Genomic DNA, 15647 nt, shown 5'->3' on the forward strand with positions numbered 1-15647 from the left:
AGAGAGAACCTCATCTCAGAAGTATGCCTCAGGGTCCAGCCATGGTGTTGTAAACTCTGTATCTATGACTTCGTTTTCCACTCACAGTTCCTGTAGGAAAACCACTTTGCTCTGACTTTGTAAATGATCATGTGAAACTGTGAAGTTGAGTTGGGAGGGTTCTCCAGAACGCTGGAGTTTGGGGTGCAGATGTTTATTAGATACCAGCACCTGCCAAAGGAAGGGAACATTCACAAGACTGGGCAGAGGGGGAAGTTAAGTTTGAACTAGCTCCAACGAAGCCTTGGCCAAACTAGGAAGGATTTGCTCGTCTGAATTGTCTCATGTTGGGCTGAAATGACAGCAATCCCTGGACCAGTCACCAGAAGTGGCTTCCCCAGGAAGGAGCATGACTCCCAGTTCCTTCTGTGAAGTGGAATTTGGGCAGTGCATCTCCTCATCTCCCATGAAGGAGGCTCAGCCAAACTTTCGGGTGCTGGGGCTGGGATTCATACCACGGTCTGAATGTCTGCATAAACCATTCTCTGTCCACTCCAACGACACATAGAGCATATTTCCCTGAGGATCTTCCCATGAATTGTGGCTTTTCCTTCCTCTACACCCTGGTGGGGAAACACTCCAGTTTCTTTTGGGATCTGCAGGTAGGGTGGTCAGCGAGAGCCTTGGAAGGCTCCCAGAGCTCTCTGTTGAGTAGGGGCCCACTGACAAAGGCCTGCCAGCCTTTTCCATATTATATATATCAGTATTGAACTTGTTTCCTGTTTTCAGGCCACTGCTGCCCAGCACTGCCATCCACATGGGGCATGCCAGGAAGTGCTCACTGGGTGTCTTAGCTCTCTTCCATTCCCAGTTCATGCCCCCGCTGTATTTCCCTTCTTTGGCATACCTGCCTGTCTTCAGCAGATCGATTTTTTCATTTCTAAAGGTCAAACAGCCAGTTCTTGGACAGGCAGGGATGGGGCATGGACCATCAGAGTGGCTATGTGTTTGCTGATCAAATTATCAGTTTGCAGAGGGAGTTGGAGAGAATCTGAGAGAGAGGTCTGGGATGCTGCTTTTGAGATGCATCTTCTCGGTCCTACCTATAGGACATTATGGAATTATATCTCTCCTCTATTTTTAAAGGAACAATAGGGAAAATAGATCTCATCTGGGCCCTCATTTGTATATATTGCAGCATAGGGTGTTATTATTGGATCTTAAATGTCTCCCAAGGTCCCTGTGTTGAAGTCTTGGCCCCCAGCCTACAGTGCTATTGGAGGTAAGTGGAACTTTTAGGAGGTGGCCTCTTGGGAAAATGTTAGGTCACTGGGAGTGTGTCTTTGAAGGGATATTGGGACTCCAGCCCATTCCTCTCTCTCTGTTTCCTGACTGTCATCAGCTAAACCACTTTGCTCCACCATGCGTTTCCACCATGATATTCTGCCCAACACAGAGCCAAAAATGATAGAGGAAAATGACCATGGGCTGGGAGCCTCTGAAACCATGAACCCAAATAAAACTTTCTTCCTTATAAATTGATTATCTCAGGTATTTTGTCATAGTAACAGGAAGAGGACTAACACAAGTGTCTAAGTTGGAGCTCCAGCAGGACTGAAAGATACAATGATGCCTAAGCCCTGTGGATCATCTGGTTCCACAAGTGAGGAAGGACTCCTGTATGTCCTGCCATTAATTTTCCCAGTGACCTTGGGCATGTTCTTTGTAATCTCTGGTCCTCAGTTTTTCCAATTTACTTTCCTAGTGAGATGGATACTCAGTTCCTAGCATGCTTTTTATAAACTACCAAACACCAAGTAGCTTAGCATAATAGAAATTTACCATTTCATGATTCTGGAGGCTAAAAGTCTGAGATCAGAATGTCATGAGGGTGGGTTCCTTCCGGGCTGTGGAGGAAGAATTACATCTATGCTGTTCCCCAACTTGTGGTGTTTCTTGACGCGTGGATGTATCATCCCATCTCTGCCTTCATGGACTTAATGTTCTTTCTGTACTGAGAATTCTTCTTTTTGTAAGGACACTGATCATATGAGTCATGGCCCACCCCAGTGACCTCATTTTAACTTGATTGCTTCTGAAAAGACTCTATTTCTAAGAAAGGTCACGTTTGGACATACTGGGCATTAGGATTGTACTAATTCTTTGGAGGGGACACTATTGAATTTATATCAGATAGTGAAAAGGCATGGAATCTTTAAGAGACCCTCTCTCCCCTCACACTCTGGGTTTCTGTCTCTAGCTGAAGCACCCAAGGGGGATGTTGAGGAGAAGATCTAATTGTCTTTCCTGATTGTGATCTTGGGAATTAGGGATCTACTCTAAGTAGCAACATGGCTCTGTCCTCTTTGGACCAGCAGACATCTTCCTGAAGCATTGGTGACTTCACTGATACATCCTTTGGGAACCACACATTTGGCTTGGTTTCCTATTCCTGTTTAACTATCTTACTGAAGTCCTCAGTCCTTAGATGGGGAGTGACATCAGCCATCAGTTGGTCTTGTGATTTGGAAGTGTTTTTGAGCTGGGGGGATTTTCCATCATGTATAATTGCTCACAGAACATTTAATGTAAAGCAAATAAAACTCAGGCTTCCTGTAGGAGTATTTTGGAGGCTGTGAGGGTAAAATTAGAGAGATTCCATTGGGGGCATCCCTAGGAATTAAACTCATGGATTTGACTAGGGTCAACGTTGTTGGATAGTTTACTTTTCTTTGGGGGATGTTGGTGACGTCAGTTGCACGAATCATTTTGAACTGTAGCATCTGCCAAATCACCAGGGTATTTATGTGAGGTCAAAGTACTGGACAGCAGAGCTGGTCTTTAAAATATACATGTAATTATAAAGGTGAAGAACAGAGCAAGTCAAAACCATTTCTATAGCACTTTGTGCTCATGACTTAATATTTGATCTAATCAACAATTTGGCACTTACACTCTTTCATTCAGACAACATTTATTGGGTATTTCCTGAATATACAGGATTGGTGAACACAGAGAGGGGACTAGATTTCCTTCTTCTTATAACTTTGTTTCTGGGGAATTAGCTAACCCCAGCCCAATCTACAGATCTGCCTATGTCTTCCTATATATGGTGGAAGATGATGTCAAAGGAAAGAATTTACTTTTCAAGGCATATCAGGCACCTCTTGGATCACCTGGGAGACTTTCAACCCCCTCACTGCCTCTTGGCTCAGCTCTGGGGGGTGAGGCCAGTAGTGTCTTGCTTCCACGAGTGGTCCCCACGACGTGGGACCCCACTTGCCACTGATGTCTACAAGTATATAATGCAGAATTGCAAAGGAGCTAAGGTCTGGGAGGTAAATCTTTGACCCAAGGGAGATGAAGTCAAATAAATAAATTTGTCCTCCCTTTCCTGACCAGAGAACAGCTTAAATGGGGCTTCTGATGGGGTTGCATTTCTATAAATAGGAAAATTCCCCATGGTCCCTTCATCTTGGTAGCATCCTCACAGAGACTGTCCAGCTTTCCTGACTTAACTTCCGTCTCCCTTCACTCCTGATCCCTTGGATTGCAGTCCTAGTAAAAGAATAGTCCTTAGCCTTTTCCCAGGCTCACCTTTCTGGGGAACCCAAGCTAAGACCTAGGGTGATATAGTTGGGAAACAAGAGCTGGGGACCCTCCCCAGAGATGGCTCCAGGGGAGTGAGTCCTTCACCCACAGCCCACTGCTCTTCCCAGGAGGCACTTTGTTTGAGATTGTCTAGATGGGAGGCAGGCAGGAAAGGAGACTGTGGATCAAATCACCTGTCAGCTGGGTTAGCAGCAGGGTCATGTGAATTTGCTTTTGTGGTGTGGCATGGGAATGACCCTACTCCCTTTCTCGGTGGTCTTCTAGAAGGAGGTGGGATTTGTGCAGAAGCAGGGGAAAGCCCGGTCGTGGGGAGTGAGTGTTAGAGTCTGTAAACAAGTCAAAATAACACCTGGCATTTTGCCAGGGGAATGTTAAAGTTCGTAAACAAGTCTGGATGGTGCCTGGCAAAATGTCAGAGGGAGTGGTTTGAGAAGTAACAAAAGCGAGCCATTAAGTGTAGAGATTCCTGGTTGGTTAACTGATGTATCTAGTTTATGCTAATTAGATAAGCTGTGTGGAATGTATAAATACTGCTCCTATCCTGCAATAAACGGCTCCCACTCCTGCTGTATCAACGTACACAAGTTGTTCGTCACCCCCCGGTTATTTTGCTGCAGCCGGACTGCGGCAGATGGTGGCCTGTACGGGGAGCCCCGGGACACTCGGGGGTAAGTGACGGAAAAAAAAAGCTGCCCGTCCATAGATAGGACGGGAGCAATCTGCTCGTCCCTAGGCAGATAGGGCGAGAGGAAAAATGGCCATTTTAAGAAAATGGAGAAGATTGATACAGTATGTTTGTGTCTTGTTTTGTCTCAGTGTATTGTATTGTCTTTGTGATGAAAATATGGAAGGGGTGAGAAGTAAATTACTAAGGGAAGAAGGCACCCCAGTGGAACCAAGAATAGTTAGGGCATGTGTTGATAAGAGCCCAGGAACTCTAGTCAGAAAGAAAAAGAAAGTTCAGAAGAAGAAGGATTATCAGGAAAAAAGTTGCAGCAAAAGGCTATTACTAAATACTTTTCATTACCGGACGGTGCGTGAAGCGGAGAGGCGGCTGCCGAGTGTGCAAGCCGGTCACAGCGCAGCAAGGATTTTCCAAGAGGCGGCGGCGACTGGCCCTTCCCCGCCTCCTGGCCGGGGAGCTGGCTCTTCCACTGCCGCGAGCCCAAATCTAGACCTGACCTGGAGGCACAGTCTCGCAGGCTCTTGCTCCCTGTGCCCAGTAGCAGTTTGAGTCCGGGACACTCCCCAGGGCCATCTGGGGCTGCCCAGGCACTACAGCCAGCAGAAGACGCTACTGGTGTCCCTGATGTTTGGTCATTTTCAATGCCAATAACTAAGCTACAATGGTTCTCCCACACCTGGAAGCTGATGAGTAATGAGCACTATTAATGCTTATTTCAAATGCAAAAAAACCTTGAGATAATGTACTAAATTGTTCAGAAGGTTGTTTTCTTAGTAGAATGCTACAGGATTTTCTTTAGCCATCCGGAGTTCCTGCCTTCGTCCCAGTGCCGGTAAAGACCAAGGTGGAAGAATTTCCAGTGTTGCTGAAAACCGGAGGAGACTTCGGCTGAGAAACAGACGAGACTTCGGATCAAGCTAGCTGCCTGCAGAACTTACCTGGACTGTGATTTAAGCTAGCTGCCTGCAGAACTTACCTGGATTGTGATTTACCTGGACTGTGAGTTGATCTATTGAGACACTGCTTTACCTGGACTGAGACAACAAACTGTAATGTACAACAAATTGTTACTTGGTATCTTTGCTAATGGTGTCATTGCTGGTGTCATTGCTGGTATAATTTTTCCAAGGGCTTCTTGCATGGAGCCATCAATTGGCTTGGTATTGTGGCATTTTGTATCCTCCCTTTCTGCTTGTATCAGGTTATTTATGGTGTTTCTGTAAAAACCACTATGGTCGTTATTTAAATTAAACAAAAGGGGGAAATGTTAGAGTCTGTAAACAAGTCAAAATAACACCTGGCATTTTGCCAGGGGAATGTTAAAGTTCGTAAACAAGTCTGGATGGTGCCTGGCAAAATGTCAGAGGGAGTGGTTTGAGAAGTAACAAAAGCGAGCCATTAAGTGTAGAGATTCCTGGTTGGTTAACTGATGTATCTAGTTTATGCTAATTAGATAAGCTGTGTGGAATGTATAAATACTGCTCCTATCCTGCAATAAACGGCTTCCACTCCTGCTGTATCAACGTACACAAGTTATTCGTCACCCCCCCTGATTATTCTGCTGCAGCCGGACTGCGGCAAGTGAGGACTGGCAGAAGTGTCAGGAGCCCTGGCTGCCACACTTGGCTCTTCCACTAATGAGTTATGTGACCTTGGCTATGTCACACTGCCTCCCCCAGAGTCAGTGTCCTGCTCAGTGACAGGTCTAGACTAGGTGATTTCTATGATCCCTTCCAACTCTAAAATCTTAGGACAGACTGCCATCCCTGTCATCGGAGCTATGCCTTCAGAAAGATGCCTCAATTCATATTCGAAAGGTCACACTGTGGCCTGTGAGATTTTCAGTAGAGGAGTTGAAGCAAAAAATCATGTTTTAAATCAACATTTTCTTTTAAAAAATTGGTGGAAGCCACTCTCATCTTGCCAATCATAAGGGGAAAAATAGAGATGCTATGCTTCTAGCTCACGCCTTTCAATTACAGCTGGGGTCTTGCTGCTAAGGGCTGAGAAGACCTGGAGCACAGAGGAAGCCTCAGATGGAGGAAAAGGATAGACCTGCTGCCACACACACACACACACACACACACTCCATCCACCTCTTTCTGTATACTCTCCTTCCCTCTCTGTGCATGAAACAAAAGTTTCCTGTGTTTAAGGTCAAGGCTATAGCCACACCCAGCTCACTGACCAGGACCACAGGCAGGTCAGGGGAACCTGGGGGACAGGGTGAGGTGGGGTTGAGGGGACGGGGATGGGGGCTTGCATTTAGGGGGGACTCTACATCCTCTTTGGGAACTCTCAGAGGTCAAGGCAAATCGCTTTTGGTCATTGCCCAAACTGGAAAGAACATTTTTTTTTTCCCCCTAGATCATTATTAAGAATTTTCTACAATCATGTACTGTCTTCTCTCTCCCATACAGACATACAGTCCCAAAGAGAAAAACTCATCTCCGAGTATTGGGTCATAAATTATATGAGGTACATTTCATTATAAAGTGCATTTCTTTAGTCCTTCATGAATGTTCTCCATTCACCCCAGAGGGGTTGTAATGTACACTGACATCTTACTTTCTTCCAAGAAGCATTCCCTCGTAGTGTTTAGTACGTGGGGCCTAGCTGGGCAAACAGATCCTATGTTGGAAAACGAAGGCAATTGGCTCATATATAAATGGAAATACAGCCGTGTATGCATGCTTGGGCTCCAGGGAGGTCACATATAATCTTTGGAAAAACTGGGTAAGTAAACATCAGCAAAAAGAAATGTCGATGGGGAAGGGGGTTGCATAAACAGTTCGAATGCATAATCGCTGTAGCCGGAACAAAACTGGAAGCCAAGCATTCTACAGTCAGCGAGACGGGAACAAGTATTTATAACAAATCAGTCTTCATTATGTTGGATTTTTTAAAATTTTGATATTTTCCTGGATTAACCCATCCTTCTCAGCTGCTATCCAACCCTCCCTAAGGTACTTTGTTTTCCTTAAAATGAAGAAGCCGAGAAAAGGTATCAAGTGGTGCAAATTAGAGACGACCTTGGGGCTTCTGCACCTTCAATTAACAAAGCCGGCAGCAACCGCAGCGGCAGCAGCTGGATCTTTGAACGGTTGGGTTGTTAAATGCTTCAGTTTTTTACCTTGCAGAAGATCAGAAACCAAAGCTCATAAAATTGAACTCAGATGAAGAACACTCCCTGTCTTTGGAGTGCTACTAAACGATCTGCAAATTATTTAAATTAAACCAACCCGGCCCTCAACATCTGCACACAAAATGCTTAAATTCCAAGTGCAACTTTACTGGCATAAGAAAATAATAAGGGGAGTTCGATTTGTGTCAGCATGGCTCAGGAAAATAAGATATCATGTCTTGCTGTCTGCTTGATGTCAGCCTCTCAGATGCGAGCCCCGATGCCTCATCCGAGACTGTCCGCACCAGAGCCTGCCAAACATCCAAGTTCAGCCAAAGTTCACTGAGCTACTACCAAATGGCTTTCCCCCTCCTTTTTCAATCATTAGAAACCTTCTGGTTTATATTGTGCACACGTGATGCATCTACCTCTTAAAACATATATAACTCTATTATCCTCTCGTATTCTTTGGGAATACTGTAAATTCTTTCCTGGGATGTGTTCATCCCATGGCTTGCAGGTATTCAGATTGGTTGTTCAACTTTCACCACATTTGGTCTGGAATGCCTGGCCAGGAGACACAGATAAAAGTTTTAATATTCAGGAGGATTTGAAAATAATTTTTTCGGACACCAAATAAAGGGAAAAAGAAATAAATATTGATTAATTTTGTCCAAGATGGATTCAGAAATGCCTTCTCAGCCCTCTCTCTGCTTCACAGACATACCCAAGAACCTGCCCTGGAATAAGCGTCCAGCCCCAGGGTTGGGTAGTGGGGGAACCCCCAGCTCCAGCCTTGGTTCCAATCTCCCCTCTTTCAGGGATATTGAGACAACCAGCAGGGCAAACACTAGGTCATTTCCCTCTTTTGCGTTGTTTAGTCTTGGTTTACTTTAAATGACTACAACTCTCATTCTTTCCAGTGAAATTGTGCACCCAGAGTTTTAATCACACAAAATCAGCATCTTAATGTTGCTGGATGATGTATCAATTTAAGGTCCTGGGATTGCCGAAGAGCTAGAATTTCACTCATCAGCAGAAATGCAAGTTTAGTAGGTGTGTGAAGACAAAAATACGTACAGTGAAGCCTTTGATCTATTGCATAGTCTTTAAAAATACCTTTCCTATAGTGTAACATGTCACATTTAATCTATGTTCTGCCTTTAGCATCTCTCTTCCAACCATAACTTGGTCCCTTTTCTTTCTTTCTTTTTCTTTTCTTTTATCTCATTTTCCTCCCTCTCTCCCCTCACACTCTGGGTTTCTGTCTCTAGCTGAAGCACCCAAGGGGGATGTTGAGGAGAAGATCTAATTGTCTTTCCTGATTGTGATCTTGGGAANTTTTTTTTTTTTTTGAGATGGGTTTTCACTATGTTGGCCAGACTTGACCTTAAACTTTGGGGCTCAAACTATCCTCATTCCTCAGCCTCCCCTGTAGCTTGGCTACAGGTGCTCACTTCTGTGCCTGGATACTTAGTCTGTTTCAAAGACCTAAACACCCACACTCAAAGTAACCTAGTGCAAAGAAAGAAAGGCTTTCTTTCATTTGGTAATGGCCTTTGGGGTGGGGTCAGGTGTGTGAAACATCACCCACGCCCTGCCCAAAAGAGAGGGCCTCAGCATACTACAACCTTCAAAGTCATTACGAGGCCACCACCTTCTTACTGTCACCAATCTCTTATAAACCTGAAAATACTGCTTGAAATTCACATTTCAGACAATTTGTAGCTGATTATAATTATTATTACAAAAAAAGCTTCTCATACATTTAGTGTTGATTTAGAAAACTTTCAAGCATGCTCATTGTTTGGCTGCTACTATCTGAGTATGGTTTAATTAAGCAATCAAATAAACTATCACAAATAAACCTGGTCTGCATAAAAACATGAAAAGAAAATTCTAAAATACAGCAATATTCTTGTCACATACTGATCATTATCATCTTGATTTCTTTTCATCTTTCATATCATAAAATAATTCAGCTTAAACACTATGTTTAAAGGAACTCGTCTGCTGATTCATATTTCAGTTAATCTGGTATCAATTACTGGCCTAGATTTGGAAAATTCAATGTCTATATAGATGAAATGCTTTAATACCTTAGATAGTAGCTGGTTTCTGGATTCAGCCTGAAATGGCACGGTCAGAAAAGTTTAAAATATTTTTGCCAGATTCAAAGACGAGCAAGATTAAAAATTCCCAAATGTGTATTCTGGAATCCTTCCAAAAACATTCCATCTTTATTCATTATTGGATATTGTCTTGATTAAAATTCCTGTTGGTTTGTTCTATGGTTAAGTAGTAATCTTGTATCTGAGCATTTGGAATGTATTGGTATCATGTGACGTGCACAGAGCCCAAATGAATATAGAGAGATCTCTTTCACAAGTCAACAAGGACGACTTAGAGAGTTCAGATTTCAACAGGGCTGTTTGGGGAGAAGGAGGGGGTTATCTCTTCAGCACATTCTCGCCAACATGTGAGTCAGAAAGAGCTGTTCAAAGCAAAATGGTTTTTCCTATAACACGAATGTCTTGAATCAAGGCAGATTTCTCAAGAGAAAATAAGATTTTTTTTCTTTTTCTTCCTTTATCTCTTTCTGTTCTATTTCTAGCATTTGCTGCCCTTTATTGCTAGTTTCACCCAGTAACATGTGAAAAATGTACTCGACAATACAAAGCAGATGACGGACCACCATCTTCTGAGTCACCCTCTGTTCTCTGCATTCCTACAGGGCCCTTGCAAAACAAGAGCCTCATCCTGTTAGGAGCCGCGGAGGAGGGAAATCCAAAGGCAAAACACGGGCCTGCTTATGCAGCCACACAGAAGCTTTGTGGCTTGTCCCCCACAGCAACCTGCTTGGCACTGGGTCTCTCCGGGAGCCCCAGGCCAGGGCTCAATGTCTGCAGAGGACCTAAGGGGAGCAGGAGAGGCCGCCACATTGGCAGACTTGGCTGGCCTTTTGTTTTGTTTGTGATAGCAACGGCCACTTGCAAGTAAGGCTCCGTGGCAGAGAGGGAAGGGAGAAGATGTTGGCGAGGGTTTGGGCCCCTGGAGGTGATGTGAGCTGTCACCACCTCTCATGTGTTGGAAACGTATCTGTCAGAAGTCAGGAGGGCTGAGTCAGAGCCAAGCATTGTGGGATTAACCCAGCTTGTGGGCAGAGTGTCAGGAGGTCAAGTCACCTCTAAGTTCCCTTCAGCTTCTCCCTGGGCATGCATGGTGGGTGCTTAATACTTTGCATGCAGCAGGGAGCATGCCTCCCAGGGATTTGATCTCCTTACAGGAAGTGAGTGGACCAGGACCAGTAGCTTCTGGTGAGGCCAAGTCATAGGATGAGTCTTCTGAGTTTTACCAATAAACTTGCTCACTTAGTGTCTCACCCTCCACATGCAGAAATACTGACCAAAGCCAAGATGCTGTCCTGTTTGTTGAACCCTACCACCATCAAGACTGTGACTTTTTTGTTTATCAGCATTGTACCTAGAACAGTGACTGCCCATAAATATTTGTGAATGAATGAACACTCATGAACAAAGATTCTGGTCAAATGAATTTTGAGCCCAATGATGTTGGAAATGATGTTGGAAACACAATCATCATTTTAACAGAAATGTTTTATGTTAAAAAAAAATTTAATGTATTATTTTAAAAAATGATATTTTTACAAATGAAATTTAAGAGTAAGGGAGGGGAGAAGACTAATAATTGTTGACGGCTTACTTGAGGGGAAAAGTTCCATACGTTCTGGATGAACAGGTATTGTGCCATTTTCTGGATGAGGAAACTGAGGTTGGTGAGGTTAAATCATTTGCTTAAGGTCACACAGCTAATGAGTAGTACTGGAGCAGACACAGGCCTCCACGATGGGGTAGTTTTAAGGATCTAATTACTGCAGCTCTTCATTATTACAAACTCACTGCATCAGCATTTCAGGACTTTGGACTGCCTACACATGATGCTGGAAAAAAAAAAGTTTAAAATAATTACTTTTTATGGGAAGTTTGTAGAATTTTGAGATTAAGTAGGTGAAAGTGCTTTTTCAGACTGCTTGGCTCGACACTAAAAAATTTGTTCTGAATCCAAATCCCATATAAATATATTAGCTTTTTCTAGCCAAGAGCTTACAGAAGCAAGAAATGAATCAACGTGCCTCCCATCGCAGGGAGCGATGTGGGAGGGTGAGATGGATGTTTGATCAGGTCTCAGGGGGCTCAGTTCTTCAAGGTCCCAACTCTCAGCTGTGTGACCTTGGGTCTGTCACTTACCTCTCATGACACCTGATTTGTTGATGGTCAGCTGATGGCTCACCCCTGTTTTGCCATGGCTCAATGTTAACAGAATCAAGAGAAGAAATGGAATTAAAATAATTTTCACAACTCATGGCACTCAGTTGGGAAAATCTTTATCTTTGTGATGAAATCGTCTCATATTTTGTAATTTTGGGGAGTTGGGCTTTTCCCCATTTGCCTACCTCATTCTACTAATTCACTCAATTTGCATCTTAGGTGACAACATATATGTCTCTCCTTTAGAATTTTGCTCAACTCTTAGTTTAGTTAAAAGGAACTTTTCCCATTGTTTGCCATTCATGCATATTCTCCTAATTTTTTTTTCTATTTAATTCAATCCCCATCAGGATAGACTGTTTTTCTCTAAGTCAACTAGTCCTGATACCTGAATTCACCTCAGAGGGCACAGAGAGTTGAGACATTTCTCTCTACACATAAGTCTTGAGGGTTGGCCCCAGATATGAAATATAATTATGGTGCTTTCTTGCCTGATATTGGACAAGTCTGAGGAGGCCTCACTTACATTCCTTGGGCTCGTGAATAATTATGGTGTTGGTGATGAGCAGCTACTTTATAAGTTCTCAGGCTGCTGGGATCCTGGTATTTCTGTAATGCACACATACCCCAGGAATTTAATTACCACCGTTTTGGTGCCTGACAAATACGCTTCACTTGTAAACCTTATATTTACGTTCCCATAGGACTGGAGGGTGTGTGTGTTGTAACTTCTATACCCCAGACATTCACGAAAAAAATAGTCCCCTGAATTCAAATCGGATTTTTTTTGGTTTAATGGCCCATGCATGTGATACTCTTTCCTTGGACGAGAAGCTATTTTTCAGATTCTGTTTTCCCGACCCCCTTTCTTCTCCCTTCCTGCCTCTCTCTAAATTTTATAATGTTGTGTTTCCCTTTGAAAGATTAGGTAAGAGGGAACACGTGTGTGAAAGTCCTGGCCAACTCCCCAGGGCCGGGGCCGGTGAGATGAAGGCCAAAGGCCAAATGACTTCAGCACCTGACGAATGTGTGGATCTCATTATGGCCACAGGGTCCGAGGGGCTTAAAAATAATCAGTGAACGTGCAGGCTGCACGGTCAACATTTGGTGGGAGCAGGTCTTCAGTAGAACTGCAAAGGCCTCCAAACAATCTTGTTTTATCTCCCAGCAGAAAACTTCTCATTCACCCCATGTATTTAGTGATTCGTGGAGTTGGAAGGGGTATTCAAGATTATCTTGTCTCATCTCCTATTTTCTAAATGAGTACCATGACCTCAAAGGAGGAAGTTTCCCTAGGTCTCAGAGTCAGCTGGATTGCTGATCCCCTCCAGGGCCTCACATTTTACACCTGTTCCTGGTATAAGCTGCTTGGGTCTTCTAGCCATAGCTGCGGCCTTCAAGGAATTTGTTAGCAAATTGGAGGGGTAAGACTCACAGGGACAAACACACCCTTATTATGGTAAACAGCAGTTTGGTTCAGAGGTGACCTGAGTGGCACAGTAGACCAGTTTCTGAGGATGTCAGAGTGTGTCAGAGTTGAGGAAGTCTGGTCCACCCAGACTTCCAGAGGACCCTTGAGGGGCAAGGAAGCTGGTCTTGAATATTTGAAGGTTCAGAATTCCAGGAAGGGAGCAGAGTTTGGGAAAGGCTCAGATGCTTCCAATACTAGAATATAAGTGAAGAAGGTGTAACTTCATAGGCCATGCCCGATGTGGGGCTAAATTAGCCACCTAGGACAGGGGCACAAGGCAGATGGCCTTTAATGCCAGCTTACAGTGTCTACTTCCTTGGGCAGAGGATGAAGAGCTACTGAGCATTTCAAATAGGACAGAGAGGAAGGAAAAGTGAAGAAAACTTTGGTTGGAAAAAGTTAAGAACAGAAACAGAACATCAGTGGGAATATTTAGGAAACAGACCCAGTAAGAGGTCCTGGTGGGGTTATAATGCAGCAGGTGCCAGGGAACCCCTCCACTCTGCATTAGAGTGTGGGAGTGAGGGCCACCAGGCCAACACCTGCATTGACTCATAGCTTTGCCTTCCAAGATGTGGAGAGGTTTGCCCTGATTGTCCATATGGCATTTTTAAAGGGGGGATACTGAGAGATAGGACTCTTTAGTATTTAAAGGTTGAAAGCTGGAGGTAGGGAAAGACAGGCACTGCCCCCAAGACCAGGCTGTGTCTGGTTAGCAACAGAGGGTCCACTGGCTGGCCGAAGTGATGGGCCTGCCTTCCAACTTCAGCTCTTACTAACTCCAAGCCCACAGCCAAACCCCAGGGTTCATGTCTGCGTAGGTAGAGCCATGCCTGGCCTAGCTACCGTGCAGCCTGTAAGGTAAGGATCAAGTGAGATGTGAACTGCAAATAAGATGTCATCACAACCACGCCACAGAGCTCTTGTTGCTGAGACGATGGAACCTTCAAGGCACAGAGAAACTACACAAGAGGAAAGACAGATTTCCCTCTGAGGAAGTCACCTTCTTCTGCCTGGCCACTTGAAGTCTTCTTTGACATCCATCTTTTCACTTTTTCTTTTTTTTTTTTCCATTTAAGGAGGCACAGAGATGGAACTAGTTTGAGGATTCTGTTCAAACTGATTACCATGAGCTTCCCCAAACCAGAACTGATCAGACTCTGCTGGCAGCATCTTTAGAACTTGGGTGGCCCCATTCAAAGCTGAAAAAATCAACAATAGGGCAGAGGTGGGGGTTAGATGCTCATCCTTGAATAGAAGGGTGATGGTTTTCAAACTCTATTTTTAATATATTTTCTAAATTTTGATGACAACTCTGGCTTAAACCATGGCAGTTTCTGAGGTTCCCTGAGCAGGGTTTTCCTTGGAGATTGGCTTGATTATGGGTTTAGGTCTTAAGTTCTTTTTAAACATAAAAACATCAGTTCATCTAGAATTGCAAAAACTACCCCTTCCAAAGGAAGGGGATGGTGTTGCAAGCTGTGGGAGGTTGGAGAGAGAAAGAGAGATAGAGATAGAGAGAGAGAGAGAAAGAGAGAAGGAGAAGAAGGGAGGGTGGGACCCTGTGCTTAGGGGACTTTCAGGGTTAATGGGAAGTGAACATACTTACTGAGCTCCTACTGGTCTAGAAGGCAAGGGTTGTGGAAATGTGTGTTGTGAGAGTATTTATTGAGTGTTTGCTGTATGCCACAACTTGCATTTGAATCTGACTTTACAGTGTCAGAGTTCAACCAGCTCAGCATTGTTCTGGAAGGCTATGGGAATTCAGTGAAGGCAGAGACAAAACCTTAAAAAGAGCATCCAGGCTGCCTGCAGAGCAGGAATTCAGGGCAGAATTCAGAGGCGAGAGACACAAGAACGGTTAGAGAACAAGAGTAGAAGTCCCCTGAACTAGGCAGGGGCCTTTAAAAAGTGGGACTCATGGTTTTTGCTCCCTGTATCCCTAGTATCCAGCTCTTATGAGATACTCAAATTCATTATCCAGGAATGCTCATTGATAAATTTCTTGGCTCCCTCTATATCTTAAGGAAGATTCACTGTTTATTCTATTCAGAGACATAGACCAAAAATTCAGACATGAGGATATTTTTCATGGTATTTTTTGTTTGTTTGTTTGTTTGCAAAGTTATGGAAAACACCTATACATCAAAATAGGGAAAGTCTCTTCTTCTAGCACTTGTAACTCCAGTCTTATGCTGAATGGGATATTTGCAATTTCTAAAAATCATATTTCCAAAGGATATTTAATAACACAGTAAATTCTTTAAACATAGTGAGTGTATAAATAATATAAATTAATATAAATGGTATGTTCTTCATTTATTTGAAAATACACACAGAGGAAAAAGAAGAGAAGAATACATCAACATGTTAGTCACAGTTATTTTGAGTTGGAAGACTACAGCCATTGTGGGAAGGTAAAAGTTTTCCAAACCAAAGACTAAAGATCATTATGGAAGAGGATACAGCTATCCTAAGAGGGTTCCC

This window comes from Marmota marmota, unplaced genomic scaffold (genome assembly GCF_001458135.2).
Source record: "Marmota marmota marmota unplaced genomic scaffold, marMar, whole genome shotgun sequence".
NCBI lineage: Eukaryota > Metazoa > Chordata > Mammalia > Rodentia > Sciuridae > Marmota > Marmota marmota.